Raw genomic sequence first — 15,723 nt, forward strand, 5'->3', positions numbered from 1 at the left:
TTCATTTGACTCTTTTTACAGTACCTTTCCTTTTAAAAGACTCATGCCGTTAAGCTTCACCTCTACTATCAACAGAGGAATAACCAAATAAGGTGATTATGATTAAAGCAAACAAGCACAAAGCTAAGTGGCGAGAGCGAGGGGTGAATATCTCAGCCTCACTTGAAGTGACAATTAAGGCTATGATAGTAGAATTCTCGTTAAATCGTATCCCGTTTTTGTTGTTTGTATCCCGCAGGCTGCGTTCAATACGTTATCAATGGCGCAATCGACAAAGGGAAACGTTAAATATAATTTCTTCCCTTTCAGGTGCTTGCCTTTGTTGTTTATATTAATTTTAGGCATGTGTTTAGAATTGCTTTGCTTTATATGTATCTGGAGCACTTTAAGAGGTATTACATTAGTTGAATGGATTAGTGCTATAGAATTTGTTTAAAAAAGAACCTGTTATTATACAAACAGACACGCTTATAAAGTATACATAAGATACGGAAATTATTGTAGTTCAGTTTAACAGGCCTTGGAGGCCCAAAGTTTTAATAGGTGTCTTCCATTTATTCTTATCCTGTGCCAGTATTTTCCAATATTATACCCTCAACAATTTCATATATTATTTTACCGACTTCTTAAAATTTATTTTGTACCATCCTCCGTGTTTATTAATTCTTTAATATTAATAATGTACAGAATAAATAAAAGGGGGCCTCATACACTGCCTTGAGGAATCCCTGTACTGCTTTCGATTTCAGATCACACTTGGTCTTTAAAACGCACTTTCTGTTTGCGATGTTCTAAATAATTTTCGAACCACGCAATTTCACTACCTCCTATACCATATTTTTTAAGTTTAAAAATCGATATTGTCCTCTCGATAATCGCAAAAGCTCTTTTTAAATTAAGAAATACACCGAACACGTACTTCACACGTACTAAAATTTTATTTTTTGTTGTGTGCTCCAATAATTGTTCAAAAACAGCAATTTCTAATAGTTTTACCTTAGGAGATAAAGTATTGATTGTTCGGAATTATTCAGCTTTGGGAGTATTGGGTATTTTTTGCATTGGGGTGATAGTACCTATTTTTTTAATACATTAGAAATTCTACCTGTAGTAAGAGATGTATTAATTAAATTCAGCATAAAGTGCCCAATAGTTTCAAAAATTTTCTTTACTATTCTGCAATTTAATGTTTCATATAATGAGAATTTATAATCTAAATTGCCAACAATTTATCTCAAATTCTACATAGAAAGCTTTTCAAATTCTTAAAAATTTAAATATAGATTATTATTTACATTAAACCATGTTTCAAAATTTTAAATACTTTGAAAAGTACATTCAATGCTTTCAACAAAATACTTATTAAGACTGCTAGCTAGTTCTACGTTGTTTGTTAACGGTTTTGGGCCTGGAGCAGTTTCAATAATTACAGAGTTTGGCATCTCTCGGCTATTATTATTGATTAAATTTTTTAAAGTTTTCCACATTTATTTTGGATTGTTTTTGTACCTATCAATTTTGTTAAAATAGAACCGCTCTTTATGTTGTTTTTAAAATGTTTAGAAGAATTATTGTTTAGCTGTTTAAATTGTTTAAACACCTCATAATCAAACCAAGGTAATTTTGATCGAAACTGACATGTTACAATTGGTGTACATTGATTACATTTTCACAATTTTGTAAAATATCCTGATAAATGATATTAACATCAATAGAATCTAAATTAAAGTAGTTTTAATTTTGTTTAGATTTTAACCATTATTATTGGATATACTTACTTAAATAATGGAATGATCAGTTATTTTTGGAAAATTCTAAACACAAGAAATTATATTATTTTTCTTAGAAAGCTCATTATCTACCAAAGTTTGGCTAGAGCAAGTAATACGGGTCAGTAATAACTAACACACAATGATAGTTTGCAATAAATAAATGCATCACATATTTCTTCCAAATATTCAATGAATTGAGGCATCAGAACTGGATGGTGAATGGTATAAACAACCTACTCTATTATTAAGTAAACACTTTTAACTTTTATTACTTTGTACAAATAACTATCACGCAATTGAAATGTTCTAAATTTTAAAAATCATAATGTTTGTTAATTAATGTCATAAAACCTCATAGCGAATATGGCAATAATTTTTAAGTTTCACTTTAATATCTGCAATATCTGATGTCATCTTAGTTTTGCTCAATAAAATTATTTTGAGATTGTAGCTAGTTATGGATTCTTGGACTTGATTTCTTATTTTTTACTATGCTTTGGGCGTTCGGATAAATTATATCCGACTTACAATGTATAAGTATTAGTGTTTATAAAGTGTATTTCTTGCTGGATTTTGAAACGATAGTTGGTTTATTATTTATGTATCTAATAGTTTTGGTAGTATTCTTCTTCTTCTTTAAGTTCCATCTTCTATCGAAGGTTGGAAATCATCATGTCATCATGGCTGTGCGGACTCTGTTGACTGCCGCTCTAAAAAGTTTTGCACTACTGCATTCAAACCATTCCCTTAAGTTCTTAAGCCAGGATATTCTTCGTCTTCCCACATTTCGCTTTCCTCGGATTTTGGCTTTTCATAATAAGTTGTAATAATGCATATTTTTGCCCTGTCATCACATATCCTAAGTACTCAAGTTTTCGTCTTTTGATAGTTAATATTATTTTCGCCTCATTTCCTATCCTTATAGTTACTTCCACGTTTTACATTCTTTGAATCCATGATATTCGTAGGATTCTTCTGTAACACCAAAATTCAAAGGCGGCCAACTTATTCAGATGGACTTGTTTTAGTGTCCACGCTTCCAAGCCATAAAGAAGACTAGAGAAAACGTAACATCGAAGCATTCTCAGGCGTAGTTCTAACTTTATATCCCGACAACAAAGAAACTTTTTAAGTTTAATGAATGATGCACGTGCTATTTCAATGCGTGTCCTAATTTCTTTGGTTTGTTCTACATCTGATGTTATCCATGTTTCTAAGTATTAATAGTTATTAACACTCTCAATTGCAGTATCTTCAATAGTCAATTGGATATCTGATAGTATCACCATTATCAATTAAAGTCTGCAGTTTATTTTTAATCGCTTTCTATATAAATATGTTTTGGGTGGGTTGGAGTCAATAAAAGGGCTAAGATGTAACTATTCTTTATCTAAAGCTTATAATTGTGTTTACAATTATTTTCAAGAGCTGATAAAAATCACAAAATATCTTTAAAGTGGAACTAATAATTACAAAAAAATATTAACTCACCAAATAAAATTAATTTATTTATTAAACATATTATTTTAAAAAATTTGTTTGTGTAATAAATGTTTCTCTTAAAAAGAATGACCGTCTACGCAGATCACCATCTTGTTCGATGGTGTGTAGTGTAACTGGGTGAGTAGAAAATAATAACTTACTCACCTCTTAGATATTTTGAGATCTACGTTACTCTAAAAACAAGGCTTCCAGGAATCTGGAAGGGTGTAAAGCCTTAAAGGAGTTCGAAAAACCCGACTGGCTAGTAACTGCACTGGTGCGCTGACTCAAGGATCCCAAAGGGACCGACCAAAGCTCGAATATGGCGCACACTACCAATCGGGTACACATTGTACAATTAGCAATTACTATTCGCCGAATCAGAGTACTTGCTCTAAAAAGTGCTAATATTTCTGATCCAACGAATATGGATTCCCAGCTCTACCAACGAGGAGGTTTGTACTAAGATGATTTTATGTCGTAAAGATAAAACACGACGTTCACCGAAATCCAAATAAAACTGAAGATCGCTCAACAAGAGGTTTGGATAACTCAAGTTGCACACTCTTCAGCGAATTACGTCTGGCGAACGGCGGGCCAAGCAAAACCACAATTCGAAAATTAGTTTACGGGTTTCTCTTAAATTTTGTAACATAATTTTGAAAAACTTATTTAAACAAAAAACAATTAAATTTTGATGAATTATAAATAAGTGAATAGCGACCAATTACAAATAAGCCTCAATGTCATGAATGCGAACTTAAAATTTATACTTTTGACAATTATATTGCCAAAATTAAAATTTTGTTAAATATTTTTTTTATTTAATATAAAAGAAGATTTATTTATTATTAGTAGATACCTGAAAAAATGTAATAGGAATATGAAAAATTAAATTAAAAATGTGAATTTTGAATTTATTTCCTTACAAAATTTTAATGTTATTAAAATCCATAATATGGTCTTTGTCGATTACATGCTTTGCTAAAGCACAAGGTGGTTTTTTTTATTCTATAATCACTTTTGTGGGAAATAATACGATTTGACAGATTTCTTCCAGTCTCACCAACATACTCAGCTTCTCACTGAGTACAACCAATGCTGTATACTACATTTGTTATATCTAATTTATCTATTGGGTATTTAGTTTTAGAATATAAAGATCAAATAGTTTTGATGTCCTTTGTTGCTATTTTTATATTGTCAATAACCTTTGATATTTGTATTAATTTAGGGGTTAATGATGGTATATAAGATAGTGAATGATAGTAGATATTCTGATTGTTGGATACAATGTTCTGAGATTTAGCAAAAATGGTGTTAAGTTATTTATATTAACAATGTTAGAAAAAAGCATCTTATGTAGCATATCTATATGATAAGAGTTCTCAATAAAAATATTTTTTAACAAGTGATGATCTTTTTGTAGATAATCAGGATGAAAAAGCCTTAAAACACTTTTTTTTAATCCTGTTATAAGGTTCATTTTTATCTTGTTTGGATAATGTGAGTAATAGCTTATAAATCTATTACTACACATGGATTTTCTGAACCATCTGGTTTTCAACACATTATCTGCAGTTTCTACAATTCTCATGTCAAGGAATGGTAGAGAATTTTCCACCTCTTCCTCTACTGTAAACTGTATAATTATGTTGATTATGATCAATATAGTAGAATCCAAAATCGGATTTATGAACATTTCATTTCTGTTCGCAATTTCGACTCAATTTCAGCTTTAGGTCAATACTATCTTCATGAAGATGACAAAATTGATTTTGAAAAGTCCAGAACCATGGCACCCATCTGCTTCTATAACCCAGGAATTATAACAGAAGCAACAGAAATTGAAAAAAGGCCAAATTGTCTCAATAAAAGAGATGACGGCATATGATTACCTTCGACTTGGAGACCTCTCATAAAGAAAAATATCGTCCACCCTACCCATCAATCAAAATCCTTCCGTCAGAAATGTTTGCGCTACACCCCGAGCCAATCCCCGCTCCAATCACCATGTCAATTCCCACGCTAACCCCACCCATCCTCCACCCAAACCACGTCACCATCGACGGTATAAATGAACCCCTCTTTATTTTCATTACCAGTAATGGATTTGATAGTTATCAGTGTAGGAGTGTCTTTGGGCTCGGGAGACTGAGACCTCGGAAGCCCTAAAAAAAACATCGAAAAAATGTATAAAGCATAACTCAATGATCATTGATGAGATTTAACCCGGAAGACTGTTGAGTTTAATATTAATTCCTGTAATTATATTAAGATCCAGACCCTCTTCTGTCATCCAGCGATCCGGAAGCGGAATAGCCGCTCTAAGGTCGGCATCACTTCCGAAGCACTACCTTCATTCATTCATTTTCCATTCATACACATCCACACTCCATTCATCAGCAAAGAGGCTCCTTGTCTCGTTTCAGGTAGCGCGTAGAAGACCCTTATCGCTCCTAGTGCGGCATCATTCCCAGACAAACATTTCCTCACGTCTATCTAAGTCGTGTGACTGGGTCACAGTGTGACCCACTTCTCTAGCTTCAACTTCCAGAATCTTTCACTCTTACCCTTGCCGTTGGTCCAGCTGTCTTTCTTCCTCTTCCTTTTTCTTGATCACTGCACGGATATAGCTATATAATTATATTAATCTGAAACATTTTTTCTAAGCTGTACAGATTCTTGTAAAATTGATTTTTTGCATTTTTACCCCCCTGCGGGAGGTTTTAGAGGGAAGCCTGGGAGTAAAAGTGGTAAACTTTTTATCTTTTTTGGGGCCCCAATATTAATATTCTTGGCAATATTCAGCTTGTTCGTAAGATTTTTAGGGGTCAACTCTCTGACGACGGGACTATATAACAGAAAAGTTAAACGAAACGGTAAATAATCCTCGGACTATATCAATAGCTGCTTGATACAAAATGAAAAACGTTCTATGTAAAGTTTTTCTTCTAAAAAACCTTTTTAGAAAACAAGTACATTATGGTTTTTTAAACGAATTTTGAAGTATCCACATCAAAGCTGAAGCGATTCAAACATGGGGATCGCGACCACGTTAATTAACAAAACTAGTTTACCACATTTTTGCATTATTGTAGATGAATTAAGCCACTTTTAAATCGTTTTAATTGTGCACACTCTGCCTATGAAGCGTACGCGAGTAGGGTAATACGTATCTTCAATAATAAAAGAAACTATGGGATATGGTTATAAAAAAATGAAATCCAATTAAAAGTACATTACTGATTTTTGCTGAAATTGGATTGTTTTTTAACTTTCGTATGCTAGGCTATGTGAGGTAAGGGCATTGTTGTCAAGATCATTTTTAAAAATATTAAGAGGCTAATGGAGAATAAGGGAACACATTTTTACTGCACGAAATCCCAGTTTCTTCATTGTATTAAATGACTTAATATCAGACAGTTCCTTTTCTGAAATCAAGTAAAATAGGTCAAAGCTAACTTTGAGGCCGTGGTGGTTTTTAATGTATCCAGATAATATGTAGTTTATTTTTTGCTTCACATCAAACATAAACTAAGAAGGATTTGCACAAGCTCCTTTATATTTTTGAGTGCGCACACTTGGATCAAGTCTCCTCACGACGCTCACAAGTGCAGACGATGATCTAGGTTCTTGATATGACTCTTAATGACCTTCGTAATGTAGACGTTGATCAATAATCTCGAATCAAATAAATATCTTCCTTTTCGATGTATGATATATTATTTTCTTTATGTACTTCAACAGAATCTATCTTCATTTCATTGTATTGTATTCGGCCTTATCTCTTATCTTCGAATTATCCGTTTGTTCCTGTTTTCAAGCCTGTGCTCTCGTCAGCACATATTCTTTTTTCTGTGTCCTTAATTAGCTATTTAATCTCTTCTGATATAACTTCTACTTCCTGACAGGGCATCTGCTGTAACGTTTTTAGCTCCCTTCACGTTTAGCACCCCTTTAGCCCCATTGTAAAGTTCCCCTAACTTTAGTCCGAATTCAGTCAGTCTGCGTGAGGGGTTTGTCATAACAAATAAGTGTCAGAATAACAAATTCCTTCTGCATCAGGTATTGTCTCCATTTGGAAATATTATATACTATTTCTGACGATTTCTTCTCTATCGTAGTATAATGGATTTCCACTTTGTTGATCGTTTTACTGGCATATTTATATGTTTAACAAATTAATCCTAAGGCAATGTCTGACGCATCCGTTCAAAATAAACTTGTTTTCCTCCAATAAATCTGGAAATTCTATTAGATGTAGCTTTGTTAGTCATGCCTTGAATTTATTAAAAGCTTTTTGGCAGTTTTCTGACTAGCAAATTTTATATTCGTTCTCGACAGTCTGTTTAGTAATGCGGCTATTTCTGCAAAGTTATTAATGTTTTTTCTGTAATAATTTGCAAATGCTTTGCTTTCTGTGCGTTCTGTGGTGTGGAATATTTGTGAAAATTTTGTATCTTGTCTTGCTTTCTATTTTTTTTTGTGTACTTTTATATTATCATTCACATCTTTAACGCATCAGTTACAACTTTTAAGTTAACTCTTGTAGGTCTATCAATTACATAGCTATTTTTATGAGTCATTATTTTTATTTCGAATGATCTTTGTTCTTTATCAAATAATTTCCCCAACATCACTCAGCACATAAAAATTTATTATTTTTTTTACAATATCTTGGATACGTCCATTCTTCGAATTGTAGAGTGGAATTTGTAGCTGAAACATTGTGTTGTTTTGAAAAACATACTTATGCAATCAAAACGAGGCAGTTTAATTTGAATTACATTGCTTGTAACGTGAAAGTTTAAATTCAGCGTTTTTTTAGGCATATTTCAAATGCCTCATATTTGTTCTGCCTGATAATCAAAAATTTATATTAGAAGGTTTGCTCAGAAAAAGTCCAGACAATGATTTAAAAAAATGTTTTAAAAGATTACACACTGTCAAAATTTTAATTCCTAAAAACAACACTGAACGGAAAAACTTTTGAGCTTAACTCGTCTTAACCTGACATTTCCATTCATAGATTATTCATTGCCCTTATTTATTTTTCCAGCCTTTTTTTATTTCAAAGCCATGCGAGCAAGTTTAATGTGGCGTGCAAATAAATGTTGGATGGACTTTAATGTAGGTCTTCGTAAATTTTTGAATAATTTGACTACTGGTTGTTAGAAGTTTGCAAAACTCTGGAGTAGAATTAAAATATTTATCTCTAAAATAAAAGTTTCTTCCATTAATATATTTTTTTATTTAAATTAATGTGTCTCAATTAATCTGCTTCAACGGCCATTGACACAAACAATATTGTGTACAATACATACAATAAGAACATATTACTAATTGCTACAGTTAATATATAAGCTTTAAATAAGAACCTATGATTAAATACGTGTTTTATTACTGAGTTATAAATTAAAGGTGAAGCGAATGAAAAATAAAAAGTAATATTCTGTTAAACAACTGAATGTCTTTCAAGAAACCAATTAGGTTAGAGACTTATCGCGTGAGTTTAAAACGTTTTTAATATTTGACTTAAGTTTATGTTGCACTCTGTTTCGCGAACCGGGGTCACTCAATAAGGATATGTTTCACAGTTAACACACTTGATCAGATTAGGAAAATGGGCTTCAGCACAGAATTCATTAAATAGTCATGTGTGAATCGGGTATGCCCTATTCCTAATCTTCGGATCACAGCTTTTTCTTTTCTATAGATTGTTGGGAGTTTAAATTTTTTAAGTCTGCCAGACCTCATGCAATCTACTCTGGATTGTGTTCCAGTGGATTTTTCAGTTATCTTGGGATTTTTAGTGTTTACTGTTTATGCAAGAAGAACATTTTCCAAGTTGTTACTCATTTAGTCGTTGTTGTTATTTGTTTGTGTTTATATGACTGCGGACACTAAATCCGTTCGCTTATACTCATTTAGTCAAAAGTAACAAATTTTTTTTCTTGTGATAAAGTTTCTGTATTATTGGTTACCTGGCTAAAACTTCGCCAAGCCAGTCATTGGTAGGACTGGCTTATGTTAAATATGACAAAAAATCTGATCTCAGCTAAATTTTGGATAAAAAATTTTTAATAAATAATTTCCTATTGAATAATATTACAGCTCACTATTAATTTTAATAAATCACAACAATTACTAATTACTTTTTGTCACATTTACAATTAGGAAAAGGATTGAAACAATACGTATCGTAATGATTCTTTAGCAACTTTTTCAGTAGTGTCTTTTTAATTTCTCTTTTTTGGATATCACTTAGAACTTTGTGTATGATGTCTACTAATCAACGATTAAATCAATCTTGTTATGTATTTGCATTAAATATACACAATAATAAAAAATGCAACTGTCATACTGACATTTTGAAGTGATATTATAAAAAACTTGTTTTAAAGTTAGTTACAACTTTCCACTGTTTCATTTTCATAAATTATTTGGAACATTTAGATCATTATTTATTATCTATCTGACAGTTGATATAAATTTTGAGATTTTCTATGAATCCGCATTTAATTCGGCCGCAGAATAACTTTAATTGTACTATTAATCAAGGACAATGGGATTTGCTGCTCAATGGACCGTTTCTGACAGCAGCGTGGGGACAAAGAGGTTGATTAAGGGTATCAGGTCAAAAAGTTAGTTTGTAAACTTGAGTCATAAACTATGGATTTGTATAATAGGTTTAAAAATAATTAGATATTAAACAAAATGTCCTGATAATCAAAAATAAAAAACCAGAAATTTAAATTTAACTTTAAACAGTATACAATATTACCTACAATTTTTTAATTTAACAACATTTTTAATAAAATTTCGAAATGGGTAGTTGTCATTGATAGCTTCTGTTTACCCACCTAAAACTTATAAGCAAATAGCAGATATGTTCTAAAAAACCGAAATCAAGTCCAGGACTGGATAATAATATTGATACAACATCTTTCGAAAATTGCCAAACTTTTACTTCACAGTCACAGTCAAACTTCGATTTTTAGAGATCAGTGTTTAAAACTTATAACATGAAATTTGAATTTTGAATGGTGGCAACAAATATGAGCCATTTGAAATATGAATAAAAAACGCAGAATTTAAACTTTTAGATTACAAACGATCGCACGTCACGGGAAATGCCTTAAAGAAGATAGTTTTGAGTATAATTTGTAGCAGAAAATAGGTAGTTTTGAAAAAACGTAATACTGTAGTTAAAAAAAAGATTAGTTTTAAATATTTTAGATTGTTTGTAATGTGAAAGTATAAATTCAGCGTTTTTTAGCATATTTCAAATGCCTCACATTTGTTGCCAAAACTCAAAAATAAAATGTCATGTTATAGGTTTTAAAGATAATGCTGTTAACCTGTTAACAAAAGGAATAAATTGTATTGATCTCATGGGAATCATTAAAATTGTCAAAAATCGTGCCATAAAAACTCAGTTTATTTGCGGCAAAATACAAAAATTGCATACAAAAGCTACACTGTTTACCTTTAAAAAAATTATTGAACATTGATTTCGCGCGCGTAACTGACATTAAAAATTGCCGATTGGTTCAAGCGTTTTTTCTGGGAGAACGGTTTATTCTACATAAAAAATGCCAATAATAAACATTTTTGTTCAGAATCATTTTAGTTACATTTTTTATTTGAAACTTTCTTTCCGTTTTCCCCCCTCTACGAGGGGGTTTTAGGAGAAAGCCCGAGGGTATAAGTGGTAAACTTTTTTGCACCTTTTTTGGCATCCTAAAATTAACATTTTTGGTGAAATTCAGTTTTCTCGTATAGTGGCATTTTCGTCTCTGACGATTGGAGTACAAAACTAAAACCAGGTAAAAACCCGAATTTTGCTTTTTTACTTAATCATATAGACCGATTTCTCTGTCCTGCATGTTAAAACACAGGTTGGAATGGTGGGTAGAAAGAAATAAAATTCTTTCAGATTTTAAGTTTCGTCATAAAAAAGGATATGGTATCTGTGTGAGTCTTGACATTTCGATGGAAAAATTGATTAAATATTTTCAAAAACTGTCTCAGTTGACAGAAGATCTTTTTATTCCATAAAGATATATCTGAGAACTAGGACAAAGTTAATGCTGTGTTAATCCACTCCATCCATGGAGTTCTGTTAATATTGAGATATTTGTATGATTTTCTGTCCAGGATATGTTTATCATTCTACGACAGATTCACATTTGGGAGGCCCATTATACGTTGTGAGTCAGTCTTTTTAATGATTTAAGTTATACATTGTTTACGATAACCGAGCCCAACTAATTAAAACGACTTAACACTTCACATTCTGCTACATTTCTTATTTCCAGCTGGTTCGATGGATGGTCATCACCTGGGTCTTCAGGACATTAATTTTATTAAGTCCATATTCATGATTAACAGTATCTAATTTGTTCATAATGTGTTCAAGTTCATCTATTGATGATGGTAATATTAAAGTGTCGTCGGCATAGGGGAGATTGCTGATTTTTCGATCTCTGACTGTTATTCTTCATTGCCATCCATAACATTTCTGTACATTCTTTTGATTGCTTTAATCAAGGGTTTTGGGTATCCTCCTTTTTATCTAATATAAATTTATTTGCGTTAGTGGCCTGGTCGAAAACCTTTTTAAAATTTATAAACCTGCCTTTTTGAAAACCGTGTTAACCTTCTTCTATAATGGTTTCCGTAATAGTTTTTGTTCAGTTGTTAAAACCCTAGATAATTTTGAAATTATTTTACTCTCCTATAAACTTATCGTTTCATCTTCACATTTTGTAAATAATATAATAATACATCTTCAGGGTCTTTGTTACTTAAACTGATAACTTGGATTTGCACTTATTCTTTATCAATCCACTTATTTTTGTTTTTCTCTATTGCTAAATAAAATTATATTCTTTCGATAAGTTTAATAGAGGACTTGTTAAAACTTTAGCTCGAACCGGAACTTTTAGCAAACTCGTTCAGATTCTCCTGAAGGCAACAAAGCAACGTAACTGAGTATATTGTTTTTTAAAATTGGGTTTAAATTCAGTAACTAAAAACTTACCGAAACTTATTTTTTCTTTATTTTGTGTTTATTTGTTACGAAGAAACCAAATAAATAAGTAGTATGTTTTGCTACTTTACAATTTTTCAATTATTGTACCTTTGTTCTCTAATAATGGGAAAATTAATTTAGTTTATTATAAAATACAGATTTTCTACAACTAAAATTATTTAGCAAATAGTTTTATTCGGAAAATGTATTTATAATAACATTAACTATACAACATTGCAGTAGGATTGGTCTATAAATTACACCAAAATTGTCCATTCAAATTAAATTTAATACTATGTAAAATACAGAACATGTTGCAAACAAATGACAATTAATTTTAGTTCACGTAACATGTATTTTTTTTAATAATTTTTTTCCGTTGCCTTGCCATTAATTACAACAAACAAATAATTAAATTGGGGTATTCTATTATTGACCAACTTGTACCACCAGAGCCAGTATTGGGAGGTTTGATATTTATTTTATACGTTTACATTTATACAAATGTAAAAACAGAAGAGTAACTAAACTTGTTAATGACAACGGAGAGGTTATCGTGGACAAATCGAGTATTGATAATACTTGGAAAAACTTACGGTAACATCATCACCTATACTAGTGACAGAAATAAGAGCAGCCATAATATCACTAAAAGAAGGGAGAGCTCTAGGATCAGACGGAGTACAATCTGAATTTCTTGAAGTTTTTGATGATGAATCTTTAAGAATACTATGTACTTAAAATCTTTAATAATGTCTATGACACAGGCAATATTCCAAAAGATTATCTAGTTTCAGAAGTTATTACGTTACCAAAGAAACAGGGAGTGAAAAATTGCCGAGAATATAGGCTTATAAGTCTAATGAGCCGTACACTAAAACTTTTTCTTAAAGTTATACATCGCAGAATGTATTATTCCAAAGATGCACAGATATGACTTGTGATATCTACACCTGCTTTGTGGACTACCAAAAAGCATTTGACATAGTTCAACACCGAAAAATGTTCTAACAAAAGCCCAAATAGATGATAAAGATCGGCGTATAATACAAAATTTGTACTGAAACCAATCAGCCACAATAAGAACACATCTTGGAGATGAACCGACGGAAGCGATCCAGATTCTGCGAGGCGTTAGACCAGGATGTTTACTTTTACCTATAAGATTCTACCTATATTCAGAGAAAATATTTAGTGAAACCTTGGAAAATTGCGAATATGTTATACTTTTAAATGGAGAACGCCTAAACAACATTCGAAATACAATAATTAGGAGAAAAACTGGTGTTACTGACGCAGTTTAAAAGGTAACAACATTGAAATGGAACTGGGCGGGGCATGTTGCCAGATTAAAAGATAGAAGGTTGAGGAAGAAAATTCTGGAATGGAGATCTAGTCACGATGCTTATCGTAATCGAGGACGTCCTCCAACAAGGTGGTCATATGACATCAAGCCCATTCAGCACAACTGGATTCAGTATGGTATTGTATGGTATGATATTCAGTGGCACCTTCAAGGTAAAGTATTTGGAAAACGAGAAATTGGGAGAAGAAGAATATATAGGGTTAATAAACTTGAGGAAATGGTTCTCCTCAACAACAGCTAATCTATTTAAAGCATCTGTTAATAAAATAATTACAGCCAGAATGATCGTCAATATTAGAAACGAATAGGCACCAAAAGAAGAAGACATAACTATTGCTGTTGATGTTTTAACTGAAATGAAGCTCATATCAAAAATAAATTTACTACCACAAGTTTTAGCAGAGCGCAAAAGGAATTATTTTGGTAAATGCAAAGAAAAATGTTTGTATGCAGTTGTTGTAGAAGAACAAATAAATAGACAGAACATATTAGTGGACGAAAATAGAAACATTAGTATGGACATACTAGATCTTGTTGACCTGATGACATTCCAGGATTTATGGCAAAATTTTGATTAATGCAATAATAATAATAATTTGAATAATGATCTTACATATAACAAATTATATCTCCCTGTGTGTGTTTATCTAATAACAAACTATTGACTGTCACTGCTGTGGGATAAAAATTACTCCATTAAAAAAGGAGTAAGGCAAGGTTGTATACTGTCTCCAATGCTGTTCAATTTATACGTAGAAAAAGCCTCCGTAGAAGCAGTGTCAGACTCTAATAAGGGTATTAAAGTTAACGGCATATCTATTAATAACATCAGGTATGCCGATGATACAGCCATAGTGGCAGATAACATCAAAGATCTTCAATGCCTTGTAAATGATCTAACTCTTGCAAGTGAAGCTCGGGGTTTGAAAATAAATATCAAGAAGACAAAAACAATGATTATAAGTAGAAATGATTACCCCAACGCAAAGCTATATGTCTCTGGAGAAGAGATCGAACAGGTCAGGCAATTTAAATACTTGGGTTGTTTGCTGAACGAGGGTTGGGACCCGGAAAATAAAATAAAGAGCAGAGTTGAACAAGCCAGAAATGCTTTTTTGAGGCTTCGTAAGTTTCTGACTGATCGCAAATTGGACTTAAACCTCCGATACAAGATACTTAAGTGTTACGCGTGGCCTATTCTCTTGTACAGATTGGAAGCATGGACGTTAAAGGCCAGTTTCATTAACAAACTTGAAGTGTTTGAAATGTGGTGCCTGCGTCGAATGCTTAGAATATCATGGACGGACAGGAGAGCGGGCTTACAGGATAGGGAACTTTTTAGTTATGTAAAAAGTAAGAAGACTGCATACTTGGGACACATATTACGAGGGAAAAGATATCCTTTTTAGCAACTGATACTCGAAGGAAAGATAGAGGGTAGGAGAGGTCTGGGACGTAAAAAAATGTCATGGCTGCGCAATATTCGAAAATGGACAGAAATCCACAGCTATGAAATGCTTCGCAATGCTGCTAAAAACAGAATTATTTAATCCTGACCATTTAACATCTCACCTGACAAGACAATGTACGGTGGACGCCTACGCAGAAATGCACGGCACCTTAAGAAGAAGAAGCTATGGGATAAGCACAAACAGAAATTTTAGAGATTCAAATTAAATGCGATTTTACATGTATTCGATTTGAATTTAGTTTATTGCTAAAACATGACATTAGAGAAAGATATAGATAAACAACAACAAAAGAGTTTAATTGTTATTATAATAGAGTATATATTTACTAATAATCGACCGTGCACAACGCAAGTCGTATATTTAGAGCAAAAAGGTAGATAAACCGAACACAGATAGTTAGTAGTGCTGACACTGTTTATAATTTAGTAACAATACGACCTGGGTCAACTATATAAGTGTTAAGTTTACAATAAAATAAAAAGTACAATCTGTCTTGTCTTGGAAAATTAAACATGGAAAACCAGTTGAGCTAATGTAGCTGGAGCTACAGAATACAGACTGTTTATTTATACACATAGTTTTAGAAGCTAT

General features: G+C 32.0%; 1 protein-coding gene across 3 annotated transcripts in view; it reads left to right on the forward strand.

Annotated features, from left to right (window-relative positions):
- LOC140441591 (uncharacterized) overlaps positions 1-15,723 on the forward strand; it is an 803,694-nt gene that overhangs the window by 362,152 nt on the left and 425,819 nt on the right. The window lies entirely within an intron of this gene.

Source organism: Diabrotica undecimpunctata, chromosome 5 (assembly GCF_040954645.1).
Source record: "Diabrotica undecimpunctata isolate CICGRU chromosome 5, icDiaUnde3, whole genome shotgun sequence".
NCBI classification, from domain to species: Eukaryota; Metazoa; Arthropoda; class Insecta; order Coleoptera; family Chrysomelidae; genus Diabrotica; species Diabrotica undecimpunctata.